The sequence below is a fragment of the Bombina bombina genome, chromosome 6, assembly GCF_027579735.1.
Source record: "Bombina bombina isolate aBomBom1 chromosome 6, aBomBom1.pri, whole genome shotgun sequence".
In the NCBI taxonomy this organism is placed as follows: Eukaryota; Metazoa; Chordata; class Amphibia; order Anura; family Bombinatoridae; genus Bombina; species Bombina bombina.
Genome location: NC_069504.1, coordinates 854,790,107 through 854,804,779, shown reverse-complemented (window position 1 = coordinate 854,804,779; position 14,673 = coordinate 854,790,107). Strand labels below are relative to the sequence as shown.

General features: G+C 38.0%; 1 protein-coding gene and 1 non-coding gene across 2 annotated transcripts in view; one reads left to right on the top strand and one right to left on the bottom strand.

Moving 5' to 3' along the window:
• The window catches only part of LOC128663779 (vesicle-associated membrane protein 2), a 151,184-nt gene that overhangs the window by 1,951 nt on the left and 134,560 nt on the right, over positions 1–14,673 (top strand). The window lies entirely within an intron of this gene.
• TRNAP-UGG (transfer RNA proline (anticodon UGG)) lies at positions 3,404–3,475 on the bottom strand. Its single transcript has one exon. It is a non-coding gene; the product is annotated as a tRNA-Pro (tRNA).

Below are 14,673 nucleotides of genomic sequence, written 5' to 3'. Positions count from 1 at the left end.
CAGACTCCACTTTTCTGTATATGTGACACCCACTGCTCCTCCACCTTGTTTTAATTAAGGTTACCTACTTTACATAAAATCTTTACTATGCCGGCTTAGCAGCCTTATATATGTCTGTTTCTCTAGGAATATGTTTATTAATTAAGCTATGTCGTCTCCTCCTAAAGGGGTTATAAAGTTGTTGTTGTTTTTTTACCTAGTGAACCTAGCTCTTATCTATTCCTGACCTAGTGTAGAACCCAGAAGAGACCTCTCATACTTGCTAGTCTCCTACAAGCACATCAGATGAGAGAGAGGAGGTTCAAGAGAGGCCCTAGGTTTCAGTGGGAGATGTCTCCCAATGAAAAGTTTGAGGCTGTAATTGTATATGCTCATTACCTTTAGAATTTAATAGAAAAGTTGTGTAGATATCATTATTTGAAAACGAGGTTTCATTTGCTTATGCTTAATGTCCTTGTAGACTGCTATTTCATCTACTGTTATTGATATTAACCTACTTATTACATTTTGTTAGTAGACCATAATTGTTTTTAGTATCATTTGTCTACAACTGAGAGGCAGGTTACCACACTGTTGTTTTAGGTTGCTAGGCCATATATTTTCTGATAACATGTGGGTTAACATGTATTTAGCTTTATAGATTTAAGAGTAACCTGCCTAGTGATTATTTATATATTGTTTGTTCTAAAAACCTCAATAAAAAGAATATATATAAAAAAGCAACCGCTAGGTGGCACTGCTACATCTAATTTAAAGGGACACTCAAGTGAAAATAAACGTTTATGATTCAGACAGAGCATGCAGTTTGAAGACACTTTCCAATTTACTTCCATTATCAAATGTTGCAGTCTTTTTATATTCACACTTTCTGGGGAACAAGATCCCTACTGTGGATGTGCACAAGCTCACAGGGTATACTAATCTGTGATTGGCTGATGTCTGTCATATATACAGGGGCCAGAAAATGGGAGAAAAAATAAGTTTGTCTGAATAAAAATCTACTGTTTATTTGGAATTCAGAGTAGGTGTTAAAGCATTGTCTTTTTCTTATGCACTTGTTAATTATGCAATTTTACTGCATTGAGTGGTCCTAAAATGTGGCTTTGCCATATATGACATGATTAAAGGGATAGTAAACCCAAAAAATCTTCTTTATATAATCTTGATACACATATTCAGATATATATAATTGTAATCTCACGTGATAAGCTGTTTCTTGTTACTCTGCCGTTTCACATTTTAGTTATATCACTATAGTGTATCGTATTACTAAGAGTCCAAAAGCGACCCTATATGCCTTTTATTTATTACATACCCCCTATTATATCCTCAAAGCATTATATAATAGCATCAGACGTCCACGAGAGACCGCCATTTCCTACATGAGGTATAATTTTTTTCTAGTTTATCTTTACGCTTTGAATTAGGGGAAAATGATAAGTTTACATAGCCTTAAACAAGGCAACCACATATACATAAAAAGAGGTATGATTAAGAGTACATAGGTTGATTATCTGTCAAGGATTATATTTGCACTCTAGGATGTTATGTTTTATTTATAATGTATATATTGTGCATTGGTGACATTTTGTATCTCTCAGATGCTACTACCCAGACATATGCTTATGTCACCGATTACATTGCAACCTTACTGCTGTCTATATGCTATATAACCTCAATAAAAACTGTTTTGCTATAAAAAAAAACTTCTTTATATAATAAATACATTTGTAATTGGTACCTTTGTACAATTTTCTTTACATTCCTTGTAATTTCAATTTTAAAATTAATACTGCGCCAAACCCATTTTCTGCTCATTATATGGACCTATTTCGATGTTCTACCTAGGTAGAAATATCATGGCCGTCCGCATGCGCATTAAAACAATGGTACTATTGGCAGCGCATGCACAGACTCGCCCCCCCCCCTGTCTCCAGCAGCGAATTGAGCAGTCTACTGACAGGAGGAAGGAGCACAAATTCTTGCAAGCAGGCACCGGCTAATCAGGATACTAGAGGGGCATCTGGACAGATTTTGTAAACAGGATCTCAGAAACTGGCATCAAGAGACCCAGGGAGTGAAAAATATAAATCTTTCCGTGATTACTGCTTGAAGGGGCAGCGTCACAAATAAAACGGAGGAGGAGACATTTTAGGAGAGCAGCGTTCATGCTACAATTCTTCCCTGCCTGTGATAAAGTGCATCCGTGCTTTAGACATTGACTACAGCGGTGAGTATGAGAGCTTTGTTTATTTAAGCTGTCGGACTCATCTCCTCCCTCCCTCTTGCTGTGTTTGCTTCAGGAGGAATCGGAGCCCTCACAGTCACTAATCAAGCAAAGACAGCTTAAATAAACTTTTTACTCACTGCTGTATTCAACGTCTGAAGAATTGTAACATACATGCTGCTCTCCTTAGTGCGAGGCTGAAGTGGGCAGAAGCGGCTGTGAAATCTCGCACAGCTCCCAGCCAACGTTAGTTCACTCTGCTCCAGACCACTTTCCTTTGGTAAACTTGCAGCCTGGAGCGTGGTTTATATTGTTCCCTGTCTCATCTCAGTTTCCTGTGTGAAGCTGCCCCTCCAAGCGCAATGTTTTTTACTTTGCTGTGCTTTAACACTAAATGTAATATTAAAATTAAGGGGCCCAGCTGCTTCAGCATTGATTGTAGATTTACATGAGCCATGCCTCATTTAATGGGCGGTCGTTACTGCTCATTTCATGATAATTTTATCTTTAAAATTAAGCTATGTGAAAGCTTCATTTAAAAAACAAACAAAAAAAAAACTTTTATTTGATTGCATTTATAGTAGTCTTTATATTAATATATTTTAATTAGGTTCAAATGGTAATCGATTTCTAACCCTTTAAGAGCCAAGTAGAGACGCCAAAGAATGTTGTAAAGTCTTTATTTATTTATATCATATTAATAAATTCCATATTTATTCCTCCTGGTTAAAAATATAAAAACAAAAAATAAATAAATAGAACATAAAAAATTCTTAGAACATTTTTCCCTACGTGAAGAACGTTGGAATGTAAAGTATTTACAGTATATACACAGTTAAAACCATTGTAAAATATTAATATTAAATAAATATGCTTTTTTGATGTTTTCAGGTATTTGACAGCAAAGGGCTCTAATTCACACACACACACACTTATTATTATTATCAGGTATTTGTAGAGCGCTAACAGGTTCCGCATCGCTATGAACATAGACAGATATTTATATATAACCTGCCGAGCGTAAGTCTTGATTGTACTCTTGCATTTGTTTCAACTTGTAATATGCGCATTATTTCCGTTGTGCGCAAACCTGAAAATATTGCTTTTGTGCTAAAGTTAGTGTTCCACTTGTAATCTAGCCCAGTCTTTATCATTACCATCTCTTGTAAAAAAAATGGGCTCGTCCGGGATTTGAACCCGGGACCTCTCGCACCCAAAGCGAGAATCATACCCCTAGACCAACGAGCCAGCTATAAGACTACTTGAACAATTATATCCAGGAAACCATGGTTAGTGTCTATTTTTTTGTTAGCTCTTGAAAAGGCTACCATTTACCCAGTAAAAGTTCATATAGTTGCCTCTTTTCAATACTGCAGTAACCACTAACCATGCTCTAAACAAGGCCCTACACCTTCAGTCTCATCCATCCCTAAACAATTATATTGTATCTTTTATTTTATCTAGAAAATCACTGGTATCCCTAATGCAAGATCTACCTTGTGTAACCAAAGGGGTTAAAACACGATCCAAGAATTTAGCTGCATTGCTTAATAAGGATCCAATACCTGCCACAATTGGACGCCCAGGGGGCGCTATTGGGTCCTTATGGATTTTTGTGGTAATATAGAACACTGGTGTAATGGGCTGTTTGACAAAAATAAAATCATATAATTGTTTACTGATAACCAAATCTTCCAGGACTTGATATAAAATAGAATTTAGTTGTTTAATTCTAAGTGTTGGGTCTATACTAAGTTGTTCATATACCTCACTTTCATTTAGTTGGCGGTATACCTCAGCATTGTATTTTGTGATGTCCATCAGGACAATAGCCCGGCCCTTATCGGCTTGTTTAATAGCAATGGATCTATCACTTTCCAAATCCCCCAATATTTGTTTCTCAGTATTTGTCAGGTTGGAGTATTTAAACTTAGAATTGCCCTTTTTGTGCATTAGTGCTTTAAGTTGTTGGTCAACCAATTTAATAAATGCTTCTACTCCTGGGTTATTACATGGGGGGTTAAATGTACTTTAATTACTTAAACCATATTCACCAATGTCCAAAGTATCAGTATGTTTCTGAGATGGTGCCCAGCTGTTATCACCTCCATGTCCAAAGTATGCTTTTAGTCTGAGCAGTCTATAAAAGCGGGTTAAGTCAATTTGCAGAGTAAAGAAGTCTGGTGACTCAGTAGGGCAAAAAGAAAGTCTTTTACTCAGTCTTTTTTTCTACAGTGGTTTGTGATTGGTTCATTGTTTTAATTGGTTGTGGTATATGCATGTGGTGTTTTCACTGTGTGTGTGTTGTATGAGAGTGTGTGTATTGTATGAGAGTGTGTGGTGTGTGCGTGTGTTGTATGAGAGTTTGGGTGTGTGTTATTCCCTTTTACAACACTTTCTAGTTTGACTACAATCAGAACATTTACACACATTTTAGTTACTTTACCAAAAAATGCTGCTATTCTGTTGTATATTAGTTAAAAAATATTCAGACTCTGGGGCCGATTTATGAAAGTGTGAGCGGACATGATACAATGTATCGTATCATGTCCGCTGCACATTGATAAATGCCGACAGCATACGCTGTCAGCATTTATCATTGCACAAGCAGTTCTAGTGAACTGCTTGTGCAATGCTGCCCCCTGCAGATTCACGGCCAAACGGCTGCTAGCAGGGGGTGTCAATCAGCTTGATCGTATAGGATCGGGCGGATTGATGTCCGCAGCCTCAGAGCAGGCAGACAAGTTATTAGACCGCTGCTTCATAACTGCTGTTTCCGGCGAGCCTGAAGACTCGCGCGGAAACAGGGACATCAAGCTCCATTCGACTCTTGATAATTCTGCCCCCAAGCTTAAAAAGAAGTTATGTGGTATAATTGCACTGGGTTTTGAGAAAAAAAAGTTTGAAGAACCCTGATTTAGAGGGTATGCAGTGAATAAGAAAGAAGTTATGGGGTTTGCTTAGAGGGTGGGATATATTTGAATTTTTAAGTCACTTGGTGGTAAGATACTCTGAATAGGGTAGTTTTGAAAGATTGCTTGAACTGCTTGAAAGGTAGAGAGCTTCATAGTATAATGCAAAATAAGTCTTGGAGGGCTAATGTTGCAAAAAAGAGAAATATAAGTCATTTGCAAAATGAAAACGTGTTTGCTGAGTATCTTGTGAAGATATGGAGTGATACCAGAGGCATAACTAGAAACCACAGAAAAAAAATATGTGAATCAGATTACATGTCTGCAAAAGGAGGTACCCTGTTGCCACAGTCTGTGAGATGGTCTGACCCCCTATTACTGTATATAGTGACACTGTTTAACCCACCAGTACTGTATATAGTGAGTCAGTGACACAGTCTGTAATCTGCCGGTGAGATGGCTGGCCTGACCCTACCCGCCCCAGTACTTTATAAAGTGACCACAGTAGCCTGTGACATCGTCCAGCCCCCTCGTACTGTATATAGTGGTACTATATAGACTGACACTGTTTACCCCCCATGCTGTAGTAACAAGGTCTGTAATTTGCTGGTTCAACAAATATACACACACAAATTCATGCATAAATACACACACAGTCACATACACACACATAAACACCAATGGGTAAAACAGAAACACTAACCCCTGTAGTCAGAGACACTAGTGAAGCATCATGTCACACTCACACGATATAAGTGCAGGTAGTGGCAGGTCAACGTTTTTTGAAGCTGTCGCAATTGTAACCTCTGCACCCCCTGTAATTTCGCCCCTAAGTGATACTTAGAATGTGATTCTGCAGTGAAGGGACTTGCAGTTATATAAGTTTTGTGTTTGTCAAGCCCGGCACTAGGGTTAAGATGGCAGTAATGAAGGTGGAAGAGATGTAAATAAACCTTTTATTGGCATCTTTTGTGAAATCTAGAAATGTTGTGGTTTGAGAGAAGCAGGGTTTAGTGCTTGCATATGGGGTGAAGGGGAGAGCAGGAATGGAGTAATGATTACAGACTGTGATTTTTGGTGTGGGATGTATCATACAGGAAATAAATAGAATCTGTACAGCTATGGCATTGAACTATAGGTAGCAGCATGAGGAAATCCAAGAAGAATTGGCAAATAAATAGTTGGTGTTCTAGTTGAGTAAGGATGGAGTAATATCTACAGAAATGGTGCTTAAACTCCTGTGATTTCTAATCTTAAAGGGACACTAAACCCAATTTTTTTTCTTTCATGATTCAGATAGAGCATGCCATTTTAAGCAACTTTCTAATTTACTCCTCTTTTCATTTTTTCATTGTTCTCTTGCTATTCATTTAAAAAGCAGGAATGTGATGCATAGGAGCCTGACCATTTTTTGGTTAAGAACCTGGGTTATGCTTGCTTATTGGTGGGTAAATGTAAGCCTCCAATAAGCAAGCACTATCAATGGTGCTGAACCTAAAATGGGCTGGCTGCTAAGATTTACATTCCTGCTTTTAAAATAAAGATAGCAAGAGAACGAAGAAAAATTGATAATAGGAGTAAACTAGAAAGCTGCTTAAAATTTCATTCTCTATCTGAATCATGAAAGAAAAAAAATTGGGTTCAGTGTCCCTTTAAGAAGAGATAAGGTATATTCAGAGATGATCTGGGGGCTAAAGACTGAGCCATATGGTAATTTGGGATTACATGCAAAGTACAGTGTCCATTTTAGGACATTGTCAAATGTCATAGTCACATAGCAGATTAGTTAAAATTTCCACATGACTGACAACCACTTTGATTTTGACAGCTTAAAGGTCCTAGTCACTGTTGCTGTCATAGTCACTTGGCATTTCAGCTTTATCAAAATGCCATGTGACCCTGACCGTGACTGTGACAGCCACCATCAAAAGTAATTGTCACTGTGGCTGTCATAATCACCTGTAGAGATGGGAAGGCCTGGAAAAAAAAAAAATTGGGGGGAAAAACAGGGTTTTGTTCAGTTTTTTCCCCAAGCCGTTTTCTTTTTTTTTTCTGGAAAAATTGAAAAGAAATATGTAGTGTGGAATATGTTCTTTTACAATGATAAATAATATGTCTCTGACATGGTAGTCAAACTATATAACACGAAGACCTTAATGAAAGGCGTCTGAGACTTTATGTAAAGTCACAAATCATTGCAAGTTCTCTCATCTGAAGACAAGCAAAGCCTGGAATACACTTCAAGTACACTGCACTTCTCAAATAAGAGAAATAAGCATTTCTGCCTCTAGGGGGCACTGCAGGAGAAAGGCTTCAGTTTAGTTTGCTTGTGGACTCTGTTTTATCTTAGTTTATATAAGGAGATCAAGCACAGGTCTTCATAACTGTAAACTTTATTAAGAATGCTATACACACACACACTATGCAAGAGGCACTTCCTGACTCTACCATTGTGCACATAACAACAGGTTGATATGGTTCATACCAACTGATAATCTCAATATCACACATTTCCCTTTTTCTTTTCTTTTTAAACAACAGAAAACTTAAAGTACATTTTTTTTAACTGTAGTCTATGTGAAAAAATTTCAGTGCCTTTTAATATTGTTCAATTAGACAATTAGGTTTTTTTATATATCGACCTGACCTTGTTTGCATTGCATCACTGGCAGGCAAGTCAGTCGAGCTTTGCAAAGTTTCTCTGGCATATTCATTCTCCAGCTGCAATGGAGTGTTCAATGTATCCTCACAGGTTTCCTTCACTGCCGAATTGTTGTGAACTGATGGAATAGCCATCAAATGTCTACGTTTCCTATGTAAACATTGCCCATCATTGGTTTGAACTACATAAGATCTTGGAGAATATTGCTGAATAACTGTCCCTTCAGTATTCCAGCTGTTTGAACCTTGTACTCGCACAGGAGTTTGTACCTGAAGATTCTCCAAAAGCTTTGCAGCTCGGTCATAGTTTTCATTCCTTTTTTCTCTGAGTTTCAATTTGGTTTCTATTACATGTTTTTGTGGGAACCTTTTCCAAGGTTTCACAACTGGTACTCGTGTGACCAGCTGTCTGCCAAACAATAATTCTGCCGGTGACTTCCCACATTTTAAAGGAGTAGCTCTATAGCTAAGAGCCAGACATGGATCCTCGTCTGCATCTGTTGCTTTACGAAGTATGTTTTTCACTATTTTTACTCCAGCTTCTGCTAATCCATTTGCTTGTGGATATCCCGGGCTGCATGTTCGATGTTCAAATTCATAGGTACTGGCAAAAACCCTAAACTCTCTACAATTGAATTGAGGACCATTGTCTGATATTATTACTCTTGGAATGCCATGTCTCGCCAAAATTGCTTTTACTTTTTGATCACTGTACATGCTGACTCATCTTCCAATAATGCTATCTCTGGGTAATTAGAGAAGTAATCCATTACTAAGATATAATGCTGATTTTTGAAAACAAACAAGTCCATTCCTAACTTTTCCCAGGGTGCCAACGGGAAGTCCGTATCCAGTATAGGCTCTTTAGGTAACAGAGGTCTGAATTTTTGGCAAGTCCGGCATTGAGTGATCATTGTCTCAATGTTTTCATTCATATTTGGCCAGTACAAAATGTCTCTAGCTCGTCTTTTCTATACCTGAATGACCTTCATGTAGTCTTTTCAGTATTTGACTTTGCAAACTCGCTGGTACAATTATCTTTTGTCCTTTCAAAAGTACCCCTTTTATCAAAGAAATTTCAGAAATGTATGGTCTATACAGTGATGGCATTAGTGTCTTAGATTTGCCACTAGAAACTGCTTTCTTCACTTGACTTAAAAGAGCATCTGTTTCTGTAGCCTGTTCTATTGCTGCCCACATTGCATGACTAAACGGGGCTGTCTTCAAGATCAGATTGATGTGAACAGTCACCTCTTTCTGCAACTGTAAGTCCTCATTGTTAAATGGTAAGTAAGCTCGTGACAGAGCATCCGCTACCACCAACTCCTTGCCAGGTATAAAATCCAAGGTGAAGTCATACCTTTGAAGTCTCAGCAACAAACGTTGAATTCATGGAGGTGCATCTATCAAGCCCTTTTGGTAGATGTGAATCAAAGGTTTGTGATCAGTTTCTGCTGAAAATACTCTTCCATACAAATAAACATGAAATTTTTCACATCCGTAAACTAGTCCCAGTGTTTCCTTTTCAATTTGAGCATATGATTTTTTCAGTTCTGTCAATGCCCTAGATGCATAAGCCACAGGCATCCATCCGAGCCTTGATTTTGAAATATAACTGCTCCCAATCCATTTTGTGAAGCATCAGTTGACAACTTTGTTTTTGCTGTTGGATCAAAGAATTGCAGAGTTGGTGCAGTAGTAAGCATTCCTTCAAAAACTTCCATTCTTTCTGGTGATTCTCTGACCATTCCCATGCATAGTTTTTTTCTGAGTTGTTGTTGCATTAGTACAGTTTTGTCTGGTAAATTAGGTATGAACTTGCCAAGGTAATTCACCATTCCTAGTAAGCGTTGTATATCTTGCTTATTTTCTGGCTGGTGGCATTTCTGTAAATGCCTTAATCTTTTTTATGTCTTTGCCTTTAATCTTTTTCATTTTCTGAATTGACACTTTGTCTATTGAACTTAAAATTATTCTCCTTAGCAACATCTAAGACCATCTTTAGCCTTCATCATGTTCTTGCTTGGTTTTACCCCAGATCAGAATATCATCAATGAATAACGGTTGTGCCTGTATTCGTTCAAGAAGTTGCTGCATGGTACTATGAAACACTTCTGGTGCTGAACACAAGCCGAAGGGCAATCGTTTATAACAGTACCTCCCATAAGAGTATTAAAAGTGCAGAGTTTCATGCTTTCCTCCTCCAGTGGAATTTGCCAAAATCCTGAGGATGCACTCCAGTTTACTGATTACAGTTGCTCCACTTAGCTCCCCAAGCAATTCTGGTTTTGTTGGTAAATGGAAGTGTTCTCTTAGAGATGCTTTTATTCAGTTCCTTGGGATCAATACAGATTCTGAGACCCCCATCCCGGTTTTTCCACCATCACCATAGAATGAACCCATTCAGTAGGTGTCTTTATTTTCTTTATAATACCTTTATCCTCCATCCTGGCAAGTTCCCGGTTAAGAACGATCCTTAGAGCAACTGGAACATTTCGCATGGCATGCACTACTGGACGAGAACCTTCTTTATCTGTATTTTATTTGCATTGGAAGACATCCTATTCCTTCGAATGCTGCAGCATAGTCTGTTAATAAATGTTCTATGTCCTCTTCTTTATTAATTTCATTAATGGCATTTACCCTTTTAATCAGTCCTAAAGGTTCACACATTTGAAGACCCAGTAGAGCTGGTTTGTTTCCTGGAACTACCAGAATGTTCATTTTATGCGTTTGAGTTCCATATTCCAGGAACACACTGCACTTGCCAAGCACTGGGATAAAATCCCCATTATATGTCTTTAGTTTAACTGAGCTTTTCAGAAGTTCTGGTTTGTTCTTCAATTGGTGATACTTGCTCTCAGGCATCAAATTAGCTTGTGCACCTGTATCTACTTTGTAAGCAATATTAGTGCCATTTGTAATAGCTTCAATGACCCACTCCTTATCTGTAGCTTTGGTTAAGTCAAGTATTCCAATAAAGAATTCTTCTGATTCCTCACTTTCTGACTGGTCAACAATGTGAACAGTTTTTTTAGCTTGACACATCTTTTGAAAGTGATTCCTTTTTCCACATTTTCTGCAGATTTGCCCATAAGCCTGACATTGTCCTTATGCCCATGCTGCTTTCCACATCTGGTACATAGCCAGTCTGATTCAGGCTGAGAATTTGCTGTTTGTGTGATAAAACCTTTTCCTTTCATTTTATTTTCATAATGTGGATGCACTTTGTTTTTCCCCACTGTAACTGACATTACTGGGTGTTGCTGCTGTTACTGTGGCAGAGTGTGCGCACTTATTCCTGTGCTGCCTCTGAACTTTGACAAATTTCTACTGCCTTTTCCAGTGTTAAATCTTTCTCTCGGAGCAAGCGTTCTTTAACCGTTATATTTCTGCTGCCCATGACTAACTGGTCTCTGATTAATGAGTTACACATTGTTCCATAATTACATGATCTACTCTTCAGTTTTAAGTCTGTTACATACTCCTCAATAGTCTCTGTTTCATTCTGCATTCTACATCTGAAAAGATACCTTTCATAGGTTTCATTGCGTCTAGGTACACAGTACTGTTCAAATTTGGCTAGAACAACCTGATAAACATCCCCTTTCTTTCATCTATTGCTGCTGATCCTGCTACAGTCAGAAAAAGTGCAATCTTTTGTTCATCATCGTGCTCCTGAGCTCCTATAGCTCTAACATATAGCTGGAATCTTTGCTTAAACCTCTGCCATTGCATCTTCCATATTACCAGTCATTTTCAATTCTGGTGGAGGATTTAACTTTTCCATCTTAATGTTCTGAATTAAGCAGTATTAATATAAAAGTCTGTAGTGCTGTTAGAATCAGTCAATTGTACAAGTTATGTGCACTTACTCAGTTCATGAGAAGAAGCTGTAGTCACTCTGCCAGAGCCTTGACTCTCACACTTTCAATTTGCTGCAAGATTTCTAATGGATTCCTCAGAGTCCTTGCTTGTCAGTTCAGATGGAAGCAGGGAACTCCTTATTATGACACCATTTTTTATCTTAGTTTATATAAGGAGATCAAGCACAGGTCTTCATAACTGTAAACTTTATTAAGAATGCTATACACACACACACTATGCAAGGAGGCACTTCCTGACTCTACCATTGTGCACATAACAACAGTTGATATGATTCATACCAACTGATAATCTCAATATCACACAGACTCCATCTTGTACCTCCTACAGTGGGTGATTGTTGGTGTACAGTAGATGATAGTTTCTGTACTCTCAGGCCTTAATTGGCAGGTAAGAGGTATACAGTATTATAATCTTTATAATCTTTAAATGATTCCTATGAATGTTCTCCCCATCACAGCATAATGTTTATCTATAGTCCTTGCCACCAAATTGCTTTTTGTTCCTCTCCTCAGTAAAATGGTGACACAATATCTAGAGTTTGGAAACATTTCCACAGTGCAATTGCTGCTGAGAGCAAAGCTGCAAATTTGCAAATACTGTGAGAAGAAATTTTGTTTTTCCAAATGCTACAAGGATGATAAACACATCTGTGCATGCCAGAGGGTGCCCTAAAGATATTAAAAATACTTAAAGGGACCTTTAATACTATATAACATGCATAATAAAGGTATAGCATGTGTCCAACTCCTTATTAGGTTAACATTCAAAACGCTAGGTTTTTGTTACAAAAAAAAGTTCTACCTGTGAAATTAAACTTTATAAGACGATCTTTGCAGTTGCAATCCAAGCTCTCCCAGACATAGGAAAAGGAGGGCTGGACACTTTTTTACGGATGTTACGTCATCCGTATTTGATCGCGCAGGTAATAATATCCTCCCAAAACTGGCAATACATCTGTGGTACACTTTGCTATTAAAACCCAATAGCAGTTGCAGTGCTCGGGTTGTATTGATCGCCCAATAAGGGAGAAATGCCAGAGCTACATTTACAAGCCTTATTTAAAAAAAAAAAAGGAATACTGTTATTATCCCTTCTTGTCGCATGTCTAGGCTATGCCGCTCGCTCTTCTCTCTCTAAGCTGTAACTACATGTGTGCAGCTTCAGAGAGAGAGAGAGTTTGTCAAATGTGAACGAGCTTCTGACCAAAAACAAAGTTAGGCATGGGCTCTATTTGACACCACCATGGATAAGCGGCATCACGTAACCTCCTCCCTTCTAGTAACGTGCTTTACAACATGGCGGGTCCCCTATCAAACGCATAGATGGAGCTTTAGGTAAAGAATCCAAACATACATAATTCTTTTAAAAAAACGTTAGATTTTATTAATATGATTAACTATGATAATGTGACAAGTATTTATGAATTTGGCAGGTGTTTTTGGGTCCCTTTAAATACTTTATGGAATTAATTAATGAGGGCCATAATGAAAGTGCATGTAGCTTTTCCCTTCCAAAGTTCTGATCACAGAAACACTCTTTCTGCTGCTTCTGTATCATCACAAAGTGTTTCTTCACTAGCAGCATCTTTAAAGGGACATTATACACTAGATTGTTCTTTGCATAAATGTTTTGTAGATGATCCATTCATATAGCCCATTTTTTTAATTTATTTATAGTTTTGCTTATTTTTAAATAACATTGCTCTGATTTTCAGACTCCTAACCAAGTTCCTAAAGTTTTTAGGAGAATACTGTTGTATACATACTCCAGCTTGCTTTGTTTGTGTAAAGGGTATTTTCATATGCAAAGGAAGGAGCAGGGGGGAGTGTCTGCTTTTTCCACTTACAGGTGGGTGTTCCAGCTACCTTTTTAACAGAGCTAAACTGGGAGCTTCTAAGTAAGTTTTTAAAAAGGTTTTATACTGTATTTTAGATCAGAATCTGTGTATATTATTTCTTTAGCAGTGCCTATTACATGCAGTATATGAAAATCGGTGTATACTGTCCCTTTAAGTAAGAAAAGTGTTGCAAACCACTGGCTTCACAAAAATACACAACACCTTAATTTATAGATAAAATAACAACTGATCAAGATCAAGCTCTTAAAGGATATGCCATCCACATTTTTTCTTTTTATGATTTAGAAAGAGAATGCAAATTCTCCAACATAGGTGTGTCCGGTCCCACGGCGTCATCCTTACTTGTGGGATATTCTCTTCCCCAACAGGAAATGGCAAAGAGCCCAGCAAAGCTGGTCACATGATCCCTCCTAGGCTCCGCCTACACCCAGTCATTCTCTTTGCCGATGTACAGGCAACATCTCCACGGAGATGGCTTAGAGTTTTTTTAGTGTTTAACTGTAGTTTTTCATTATTCAATCAAGAGTTTGTTATTTTCCAAATAGTCTGGTACGTACTATTTACTCAGAAACAGAAAAGAGATGAAGAATTCTGTTTTGTATGAGAAAATGATTTTAGCAACCGTAACTAAAATCCATGGCTGTTCCACACAGGACTGTTGAGAGCATTAACTTCAGTTGGGGGAACAGTTTGCAGTCCTTTGCTGCTTGAGGTATGACACATTCTAACAAGACGATGTAATGCTGGAAGCTGTCATTTTCCCTATGGGATCCGGTAAGCCATGTTTATTACGATTGTAAATAAGGGCTTCACAAGGGCTTATTTAGACTGTAGACATTTTTTGGGCTAAATCGATTGATATTAACTCTTATTTAGCCTTGAGGAATCATTTATTCTGGGTATTTTGATATAATTATATCGGCAGGCACTGTTTTAGACACCTTATTCTTTAGGGGCTTTCCCAAAGCATAGCAGAGTCTCATTTTTCGCGCCGGTGTTGCGCACTTTGTTTTGAGAGGCATGGCATGCAGTCGCATGTGAGAGGAGCTCTGATACTGATAAAAGACTTCTGAAGGCATCATTTGTATCGTATTCCCCTTGGGTTTGGTTGGGTCTCAGCAAAGCAG